The sequence below is a fragment of the Lampris incognitus genome, chromosome 1, assembly GCF_029633865.1.
Source record: "Lampris incognitus isolate fLamInc1 chromosome 1, fLamInc1.hap2, whole genome shotgun sequence".
In the NCBI taxonomy this organism is placed as follows: Eukaryota; Metazoa; Chordata; class Actinopteri; order Lampriformes; family Lampridae; genus Lampris; species Lampris incognitus.
The window spans coordinates 112,140,959-112,152,686 of NC_079211.1; positions in this window are offsets into that span (position 1 = coordinate 112,140,959).

Here is an 11,728-nt window from a genome sequence, read left to right on the forward strand (position 1 = left end):
GCAAAGTAAACCCTGGAAACCTTTCAGATCTGGAACATGGATTGAAGTAAAAAGAGCTGTTCCGGGGTTCACTCTGCGCAAAGTGAGGCTTACTTAGTTAGCCAGCTTTGTGAAATAACCTACTACCCCATGGCTCTAATCTAAGCCTATGCTTAGTAGGCTATGTTTCATATTGGGTGCAGTGCACTGTGTGTCATGCTCTGAGCATTATTTCAATTGCCATTGTGCCATACAAAAAGTGTTGTAATATAGGAAATTATAGGTATTAATTTTGGTTTCATGAAACAAGTAAATGTATTTATAAATGTTTATAATTCAATGGAGAAAAGTCTTTCCAAAGACAGTATATAACTAGATTAATTTGAATCATGGAGATACTTTAATATTTTTTATTTATTTGTTTATTTGACAGGGACAATGCACAATAAATATATTGCACCAGAATTAGCTATAAACTAATCTGCATCTGTAGTCCCTCGGGAGGAGTCGTCGGTAGCACATAATTCGGAGCATCAAGTCTAAATGCTCAATTAAAAACAGTGTAAACATAATCACGATTGAATACCACTAGTTCAGCGCCCGTTCGGAATGGGCTGATTTTCTCGAGAACCGCATTATATTACGCATATTTAAAACTATATCATATTGTATTATAGTATGATACGTGAAACCATGCACTGAAACAGTTTGATTAGCTAATTATCAGGGGGTAACAGGGAACAGGGGGTATGCTAATTCATTCCGGTGACTGCTACATCGCCCAGACATCGTTTGCCCACTGGGCCAACATAATCGCTGTTAGGTGTTCTGAAACAGAACAGTGCGTTCAATTGTATTTTCGAGATGAGATTGGGACGATGTTCGGGCGAGATAGCCTGGCTGGCGTATTCCAAACGGGCAGATTGGGTCTGTGTGTGTGTCTGACCACTCACACGCTGCTGTACCTGTAGGCTAGCAAACAAACTTACTTCTCTTTGTGGCTTTTCAGATGACGCACAAAGTTTGACGTTGTTGAAATCCCATCTGATAATTTTGCTGCACATGCTTTACCAACAGCAGTCCTTTTCTTCCCAACAACTTCGAAGTTCTTATACCCGTAAATCATTATTTTTGGAATCGTTCCAGCAGCTGCACTTGCCATGATTGCAGACTCTCTGCGCTCATGTTGACTAGAGCTGACGTTAGTTTTTGAGTAGCATGATGGTACCTCCAATTAGATTTGAGTATTTTAGTTTTCCCGCCCATCTAAACGTTTGATTGGCCCTACGCGATGCGTGTGCGTAGGTAACTGTGTGCGCGCTGGAAATGAAGAATGATTACAAAATAAAATACGAGAGCGGTGCATCCCGCATAAACATTGAGAAAACACTCAAACAATTCTCTCGAGTCATTCAGCTCAAGTCCAAGTCATAGATGTCAAGTCTCAAGTAATTTTCATTTTGGCAAGTCAAGTCGCAAGTCATCAAATTTGTGACTCGAGTCGCACTCGAGTCCAAGTCATGTGACTCGAGTCCACAACTCTGCTGAGCAGACTCCAACATCATCAGCCACTTAAACACAGAACAAAGAAATTTTTTTATATTAATTGGTTGGCTAGCGCTAGCTATAACCACACAAGAAGAAGAAGAAGAAGCTAACACTAGACTTCAACTACTAGCTAGATAGCGAACATTTTAAAGTGGTTAACTAATGTTAACATTATTATAACATTATAAAATCAGAATCATGTTTATTGGCCATGTAGGTTTGTACATACGTGTAATTTGACTTCAGTTTCATGGCTCTCTCAGTGTACTTAACATAGAATAACAACACTACAACACAACAATATTCAGATAAATACGCAAGGATTGACTTATACAGGTGAAATAAGAGGTGATAAGGGGCAGTGGTGCAGAGAATATATCATGCTGAACTAGATGTTAGCAGGTTACTTGCATACATGCCTGAGGTAGATGGACATGACAGAGTGTACCAATATACATACACAATGTACAGTACAGTATATACAACAGGTACAGTATAGTATACACAACATGGTTGGATTTATTGACAGCTCACGGAAACTGGTTTTATATCTGGTTGTTTTGGGGTACAGTGCTCTGTAGCGCCTACCAGAGGAGAGGAGTTGGAACAGGTTGTGACCAGGGTGTCATGGGTCTGCAGTGATGTTGCCTGCCCGTTTCCTGACTCAGGTGTGTAAGTCCTGAATGGAGGGCAGGTTGGCACCAATGATTTTCTCTGAAGACTTAACGGTCCATTGTAGTCTGACCCTGTCCTTTTTGGTGGCCGATCCAAACCAGACAGTGATGGATGTGCAGAGGAGAGACTGGATTATTGCAGCGTAGAACTGAATCAGCAGTTCCTGAGGCAGGTTGAACTTCTTGAGCTGGTGGAGAAAGTACATCCTCTGCTGGGCCTTTTTGATGATTGTGTTTATGTTGGATGTCCACCTTAGGTCCTGGGAGATTGTGGAACCCAGAAATCTGTAGGTTTTTACAATAGACACTGTGCTATCAAGTATGGTGGGGGGGGGGCAGTGTTGGGGGACTCCTCCTGAAGTCCGCTGTCATCGCCACTGTTTTGAGCGCGTTCAGCTCCCCATGAGGCACCCACTTCCTCTTATAGATCATATCGCTCCTGTTCTCCAGCAACTCCATTGGCTCCCTGTTAAATACCGTATTGACTTCAAGATCCTGCTCCTTGCCTTGAAGGCCCTTAATAACCTAGCTCCTTCATATCTTTCTGAACTCCTTCATATCCACACACCCTCCCGTACTCTCAGATCCTCTTCTGCTCTCCAACTCACTACACCATCGGCCTGCTTGACTACCATGGGGACTCGAGCCTTCAGTCATTCTGCCCCCCGCATATGGAAGTCTCTCCCACAAGAAATTCACAACACTGACTCTCTTTCAACCTTCAAATCTCATCTCAAAATGTACCTTTTCAAACTGGCATATTCAGTCTGATCCACGCTTCATTGAGTTTTGTGCAGATGAGGATTTTATACTTATCTGTTGTTAACTTTTTAGTGTCTACCCTGCTTTGTTTTGATCTTATGCTGTCTGATACAGTGCTGCTTGTTTTTTTTTTTTACTGTGTTCCCCATAATTTGGATCTCATTTTGGCACAAAGCGTTTTCCATGCAAGTTTCGTATTCTCTACCAAAACTGACTGACTGTCAGCGAGCAGAAGCAGCATGTGTCTGATTACCTGATAAGCTTCTCTGTAGCAAGTAACAGGGAAGTTTATCACATCACTGCATCCTGCTTTTTGTTGACGGACTTGTGTAAAGGAGGAGCGGTTGCCCTGTTTTGTGGTTTTTTTGAACCAGTGAATGATTTATCACTTCCAGACAGCCAAAAGATCTTCTTTTGTGATTGCAGCACCTCCTCAGTCGCTGCTGCTCAAAACGTCGTCCCTTGGCATCTACAGTGTGTCTCTTCGTTTTATGTTTACAAAGGGCGGCACGGTGGCCCAGTGGTTAGCGCTGTCACCTCACAGTCAGAAGGTCCTGGGTTCGAACCCCGGGGTTGTCTAATCTTGGGGGGTCATCCCAGGTCCTTTCTGTGTGGAGTTTGCATGTTCTCCTCGTGTCTGTGGTGGGGTTTCTGCGGGTGCTCTGGTTTCCCCCACCATCAAAAAAACATGCATATTAGGGTTAATACTCCTGTCCATACCCCTGAGCAAGGCATGGCAAGAAGAACTGGAGTTGGTCCCCAGGTGCTGCACGGTGGCTGCCCACTGCTCCTATACATTGGATGGTTTAAATGCAGAGCATAATTTTCCCATGGGGATTAATAAAGTATCTCAAAATCAGAAAAAAACAATGGTTAATAAAGAGCTGTGAAGGGGTTGTTGCATCTGTCATTGCTTTTATGAGCCTGCACAATTACAGATTATGGGCCGTAGTCTACGCTATGCAATGATGGTATAGTCAATACATTAAGTAGTAGGGGTTCGCACCCTCTGGACCAGTGGTCACCAACCCTGCTCTTGGAGAGCTATACCGTTCTGCCGTTTTTCACTCCAACCCTGATTTAAAACACCCGATTCTATTGATTACGTACTTAACAACTCCTTGATTAATTTAATCAGGTGTGTTAAATTAGGGTTGGAGTGACAACAGGACGGTAGCTCTCCGGGAGCAGGGTTGGTGACCACTGCTCTGGCCAATATAACCAACATTTGCAAGGAATCTCAAAGGGGTTTTCATCTTTGGTAACTCAAAAGTAGTCTCATGCATTCCTTTTCTCAATAAGTAACACTAGAAGGTAACAAGTTACTTTTAATGGCACCAACGTTACTTTTAAAAGTAACAGTCTGCAGCTCTGATCCTTGCTGTCAGCTGATGGTAAATGTATAGGTTGTGTATAAATGGAAGGTTATGTAAGCAAAGCCTGGAGGCTGAGAAACTGTCTACATGTAGCCCGGGTGAGGAATGGCTGGGTTTAGTACAGTTGTTAAATGCATGTGGTTTTACTGTTTCATTAGGGATTTGCTAATGTCTGAGGTTCACATCCCGTCAGCCCTAAAAAAGAAAAAGGAAAAAAACTGGGCAAGTTTGATTAGAATGTACATGGGCGCACACGCGGCATAGCGAGAGTAAAACCTATCCTGTATGTTTTATTGGTTAATGTCAATGAGGGCAAATCTTTATTGTGATTGGATGGGGGGCGGGAGTAGAGAAGACTTTGGGGAAGAAGAAGAAGAACTTCTAGGGAGTTTGTGAGTGAAGGTCTGAAGTCTCCTCAGCTCCTCAGCAGTATCCTGTATTCAGCTTTAATTGTATACTTGTTAGAGTCGAATCTTATACGTTTGTCACAGCCTCTCGCCCTTGACATCAAAGCGATTGCCCTTGACACCTGCTACCCCAGCTGACACCTGCTACACCAGCTGACACCTGCTACGCCAGCTGACACCTGCTACACCAGCTGCCACCTGCTACGCCAGCTGACACCTGCTGACCCCCCCTTCACCCCGGCAATCGCCCTCACCCTTAAAAGGCATCCACTATGGACCAGTCTTCGCTGGAACATCGCCATTCATGGACTTCTGCCTGCCTGCCTACCTGCCACAGAGCCACCTCCTGCTCAACCCCCGAGATCGGTCACTTCAATAAAGACTGGATTCTTCCCTTACCTGGTTGTCCCGTCTGCTTTTGGGTTCTTTCCCGATACGTGACAGTACGTTCCAGCCACTTAGTGCCTCCGCTAGCCCAGGATCCGCCCCTCAAGCTCCGCCACCCCCAGCGCCATCAACTTTGGCTAAGGAACCATGGGTTGCCCCACCCGATAAGTATGATGGAGATTTTGGACTTTGTCGCCCTTTTTTGATGCAGTGTGAGATTGTGTTTAACCAGCAGCCCCAGTCATATTCCACGGATGGAGACAAAGTCACTTACATCATGGGTCTTCTCCGGGGAAGCGCCCTGGATTGGGCTACAGCGGTGTGGGAGATGCGGGCCTCCACTTCCTCATTCTACGCTGAGTTCACCACTGCTTTTCGCCAGGTTTTTGATCATCCCATGCGGGGAAAGGATGCGTCAAAAAGACTGATCTCTCTCCGCCAGGGTTCCCGCAGCGTCGCTGACTTCTCAGTTGAGTTCCATACGCTATCAGGGGAGAGCGGATGGAACAACAAGTCCCTCCAGGCCGGCTTTTCCAACGGGCTAAGCGAATCCATAAAGGACGAATTGGTTTCCTACCCCGAGCCTGGAGGGTTGGAGGAATTGGTTACCCTGGCCATTCGTGTGGACAACCGTCTCCGGGAGCGGAGGCGAGAGAGGACGCGCCACAATCCTGGTCACAACAACTTACCACGGGCCACAGCTCCAAACTCTGGGGGCCGAGCTCGCTCGACTGAGGTTGCCGTCCTCCGAGAAAGCCCGAGGCGTGACTCTTCCCCAGCTTCGGAGCCGATGCAACTCGGCCGCTTCCGGTTCAACCCGGAGGAGCGTCAACGCCGCATCACCGAGAACAGCTGCTTGTATTGTGGTCAGCCTGGTCACTTTCTCGCCTCCTGCCCTCACCGTTCCGTCAAACTAGCAGGCTCACGAGGGAGGGGGAGGATCCTCGTGAGCCCAACTGGCTGCCCTCTGTCTCCTCGTCCACGTACCCAGTTGCAAGCTACCATCAGTTTTAAAGGTCAGTCTACTAAACTTTTGGCTTTAATTGACTCTGGAGCTGATGAAAGCTTTTTGGATGCAAGTATTGTGACGCAGCTAGGTCTTGCCACTGTGAGTCTGGACCAGCCTCTTGAAGCTAATGCCCTGGATGGACGTCTCCTGGCCCGGATAACCTCTAAGACCGAGCCTGTGCGCCTCCTGTTGTCGGGAAACCATCAAGAGGAGTTAAGTTTTTTCGTTATCAATTCTCCCTTTGTTCCCATTATACTTGGTCACCCCTGGCTGGTTAAGCATAGTCCCCATATTGATTGGTCATCAGCCAGAATTTCAAGTTGGAGTCCCGTCTGTCATGCCATATGCCTCCAGTCTGCTCTGCCTCAGTCTGTCCCCTGTCAGGTGTCAAGCTCTGAGACCTCTGACCTGTCACTGGTGCCTCCAGAGTACCATGACCTCCCAGCCGTGTTCAACAAGCAGCAAGCTCTCTCCCTGCCTCCTCATCGCCCCTATGATTGCGCTATTGACCTGCTGCCAGGCGCCCCCCTCCCCAGCAGCCGCCTACATAGCCTCTCCAAGCCTGAGCGGGAGTCCATGGAGAGGTACATCAAGGACTCCTTGGCTGCTGGTCTTATTCGCCCGTCATCATCACCCCTTGGTGCGGGGTTCTTTTTTGTGGCCAAGAAGGACAAGACCCTCCGGCCGTGTATTGACTATAGAGGCCTCAATAACATCACAGTCAAGAATAAGTACCCTCTGCCCCTCATGACTTCCGCTTTTGATTCTCTCCAGGGAGCCACAGTGTTCACTAAACTAGACCTCCGCAATGCTTACCACCTGGTCCGGGTTCAAGACGGAGATGAATGGAAGACTGCCTTCAACACCCCCCTGGGGCATTTTGAATATCTGGTGATGCCGTTTGGTCTCACTAATGCCCCAGCTGTCTTCCACAGTCTGGTCAATGACGTCCTACGTGACATGTTGGATCGTTTCGTTTTTGTTTACCTGGATGATATCCTGATTTTTTTCCAGAGACCTGTCAGAGCACGTCATGCACGTCCGCCAAGTCCTTCAACGGCTTCTGGAGAGCGGCCTTTTCGTAAAAGCAGAGAAGTGCGAATTCCATGCCCTTCAGTCACCTTCCTGGGCTACATCATGGCCAATGGGCAGGTGAGAATGGACCCCGCCAAGGTCAGAGCGGTTCTTGAGTGGCCAAGCCCGACCAGCCGTAAGCAGCTTCAGAGGTTCCTCGGGTTTGCCAACTTCTACAGACGGTTCATCCGCAACTACAGCCGCGTTGCGGCCCCGCTAACCGCTCTTACCTCCACCTCCAGACCGTTCCTGTGGACCCCTGTAGCAGAGGCAGCTTTCCAAGCCCTCAAGCACCGCTTCACCACAGCTCCTATCCTCATCCAGCCAGACCCAACCAAGCAGTTCGTTGTAGAAGTGGATGCCTCTGAGATTGGGGTGGGGGTGGTCCTTTCTCAGCGCTCCAGTGAGGATGGCAAGACACACCCCTGTGCCTTCCTGTCTCGCCGTCTCTCCCCAGCTGAAAGGAACTATGATGTGGGGAATCGTGAGCTCCTGGCGGTGAAATTGGCACTGGAGGAATGGCGACATTTTCTGGAGGGGTCTGAGCTTCCTTTTATAGTGTGGACTGACCATAAGAACCTGGAATACATCCAGTCAGCAAAGTGACTCACCGCGCGCCAAGCCAGGTGGGCGCTCTTTTTTGGTCGTTTTAATTTTTCTTTGACGTACAGACCTGGCTCCAGGAATGCTAAGCCCGATGCTCTGTCTCGTGTGCATGGGGAGGAGTCTGAGCCCAAGCTCCAACCTGACACCATCGTTCCCTCTACCTGTGTGGTTGCGGCTGCGGCTGTCACCTGGAACATTGAAAGGGAAGTCATGGCAGCACAACAGACTCAGCCTGACCCAGGTAATGGTCCCCCCGGGCGCTTGTTTGTTCCAGACGCTGTTAGATCTAGCGTGTTGCAGTGGGCTCACTCTTCCAAACTTACCTGCCATCCTGGAGTAACCCATACCCTAGCCTTCCTCCGCAGGCGGTTCTGGTGGCCTTCCGTGATGGAGGATACTTGGTCTTTTGTTTCTGCCTGTCCTGTTTGTGCCCAGAATAAGCCCTCCACTCGGGCCAGTGCCGGTCTGCTGCGCCCCCTGCCTGTTCCACACCGTCCCTGGTCGCATCTGTCCTTGGATTTCATCTCTGGTCTGCCCGCTTCCGACGGTAACACCGTTGTACTGACTGTTGTTGATCGCTTCAGTAAATTTGCTCACTTTTTGCCTTTGTCTAAACTGCCTTCGGCCCGAGGGACTGCGGATCTGCTGGTCAGGGAGGTTTTCCGGGTCCACGGTCTTCCCCGTGATATAGTGTCTGACCGTGGCCCCCAGTTCACTTCTGCTGTCTGGAAGGCTTTCTGCTCTGCCATCGGTGCCACCGTCAGCCTGTCATCGGGGTTCCATCCTCAGACCAACGGCCAGGCCAAGAGGGCCAACCAGGCATTGAAGACTGTCCTCCGCTGTCTGGTGTCTGCCAACCCATCCTCTTGGTCCTCACAACTTCCCTGGGCAGAATATGCCCATAACACCTTGCCATCGTCTGCTACTGGGTTGTCTCCTTTTCAATGCCTTTACGGCTATCAGCCCCCCCTTTTTCCTTCTCAAGAGGTAGACATTCCGGTTCCGTCTGTCCAGGCCCATGTCCGTTGGTGCCGTCAGACCTGGCGGCGAGCCCGTGCTGCACTGCTCAGGGCCTCCGGCCGTTGGCAGCACTTGGCGGATCGTCATCGCACCCCTGCTCCGGACTACTCCCCCGGTGATCAGGTATGGCTCTCTACCAAGGATCTACCCTTGAGATCGGATGCTAAAAAACTGTCCCCCAGGTATATTGGTCCCTTTCCCATTGTCAAAGTCATTAACCCCTCTGTGGTCCGTCTGAAGCTGCCCCGCACTCTCCGGGTTCACCCTTCCTTCCATGTGTCCTGCCTCAAACCTGTCTCTACCAGCCCTCTAGTTCCTCCGGCCCCCACCTCCTCGTATGATCAACGATCATCCGGCTTACACCGTTCGTCGTCTCCTGGACTCTCGTCGCCGCGGTCGCGGCCTGCAGTATCTCGTGGACTGGGAGGGATATGGCCTGGAGGAGAGGTGTTGGGTCCCTCATCGCCTTGTCCTGGACGCGAACCTCATCCGGGACTTCCACAGGACGCACCCTGATGGGCCTGGTAGGTCGCCCGGTGGCGCCCCTCGGAGGGGGGGTACTGTCACAGTCTCTCGCCCTTGACATCAAAGTGATCGCCCTTGACACCTGCTACCCCAGCTGACACCTGCTACGCCAGCTGACACCTGCTACACCAGATGACACCTGCTGACCCCCCCTTCACCCCGGCAATCGCCCTCACCCTTAAAAGGCCTCCACTATGGACCAGTCTTCGCTGGAACATCGCCATTCATGGACTTCTGCCTACCTGCCACAGAGCCACCTCCTGCTCAACCCCCGAGATCAGTCACTTCAATAAAGACTGGATTCTTCCCTTACCTGGTTGTCCCGTCTGCTTTTGGGTTCTTTCCCGATACGTGACAACGTTGATCAAACGTGTAAATTGCAAGGTGTGTTGAGTCAGATTATATTCAGAAGTTTGAGGCTGTGTACGTAAATTCTCACTGTTAGCTTCGTTTTCTAGCTCAATCAGCTAACGTTAGCCGATTGCCCCCAATTAGCTTGGTTAGTTAGGCTAATCTAACCCTTACTTTAACGACGGCCGTTGTCATTTGAATTACGGTCTTTTACTGACAACATATAGGAGTCGACTCGGTTTTATAGCATGTTTGAAAGACGTGTTTTATTTTCTGTTCGACCCCAGTGTTCTTTACGAGTGTCTTGCTAGTCAGATATACTAGCAAGTTAGCGTATCTGTATCGGTTATACTCTGCCTTGTTAGGTGAGCCGGTGGCTTGTGGGACTGAGCCATAGTATACGGCAGTACAGCAACCCGGTCACGCGCACCGCGCATGAAGTTTCATATACGTAGGTTCATCGCTGGATTTTGGTCATCATTCCCGCTCTGAGCTATGTGGGCGTGTACAGAGCTCTCCTGGACTCGAACAGAGTTTCCCTGGCGTCATCGTTCCCGCTCCCATTTCGGATTGGTTGAATGACGCATGTCTCCAGTGAGAGTAGGCTATAGCAGCCTGATGTGAGATGGCCGAGACTGATATTTCTTTTCACCCTTGTCAAATTTTTAGGCTATTCATTCATATCAGGGATCAGATAGAGCGCGAGGAGGACTCATTTTTGTGTTCTTTGATGCTAATAGCCTCATTATACAAGTGGGGGAAAACGTTGATGTAAAGACAGAATGATATCGCCAACATCTGTTCTTTCATTTACCACAACTTGTGATTCCTCAGATGGCCCCACTCCATGAGTCATTAGGCTAAAGGCCTATTGCTGATTTAAATATCAAAATATCGTAAAAAGATGAGTTGCAGGTTCGTTCCATCCACATTAACCATCCAAACGGGTGGTGTTCAGACTACCCGGTTAATGTGCAGATAACCCGTTCTGGCGGGTAATGTGCACATTAACCGCCCCGTTGGGTAATCTGCACATTAACCGGGTAGTTTGCACATTAACCGTTTTTTCACATTACCCCTAACATATATATTAGATGATTTTCCCATATCAAAAGCACTGGTATACTTGAGATGCACAAAGGTATTGGTTGTGCAACTATTGACTGGAGTCACATTCTTTATTTGCGTTTCCCTTTTTTGTGGTATTTGACATAATTGATAATTGTGCGCTTTTTTGCATTGCTGCTGTCACAACTTTACTTTATTCACGTTCCTAAATTCAATACGTTACCTGTTTATATAAGGAGGTTGTCTGGTCCAGTTATTTCGTTCTGAATAATAAGTTGAGAGTTCATTAAGCTTAATTTGGCTAGGTATAGTTAACTCTTATTCAGAGTAGTATTTGTATACGAGCCCGTAGCCCCACCTTCCTAGATTATTCCCTTTCACGGCATCTGTAGACACAGAGTAGGGGGTGGGCGCTTCATACACAATGTGTGCAAGCTAAAGACATCATGTCTTGATATATCTATTTATCAAGACATCATGTCTTTAGCTCAATCCAGGTAGGAAAATCAAAGAAGGTTGAATCAGTTCATCTGGACTCAATGTTTATTGACAGAAACGTTTCATCACTCAACTAAGTGACCTCTTCAGTCTCAACTCACTGCAGGTGTCCCCACCCTTATAAACAATACAGCTGCATAACGACCAAAACCAACGACCAGTTAGTTTCATGATCAAATATGGGTGTGCCTATTAACTTGAGTTACAGTGGACATGTGTACTAGTCACAGAGGATTGGGGAATGGTTGCAATCACAGCATTGTAAGATGGTGACAGATGTACTCTTAGCCCCCCTCCCCCAGTTCAGGGTTGGTCGCTCCCTCTTCACATAGATGGCCTCTTTGACTCCCCGTTCAAATGAGCATTCCTCCCTATCAAGGATGTGCACATCCTCATCCTGAAAGAGTGGCCAATGGCCTTTAGATGGTGTAGACTGTGGAGTCC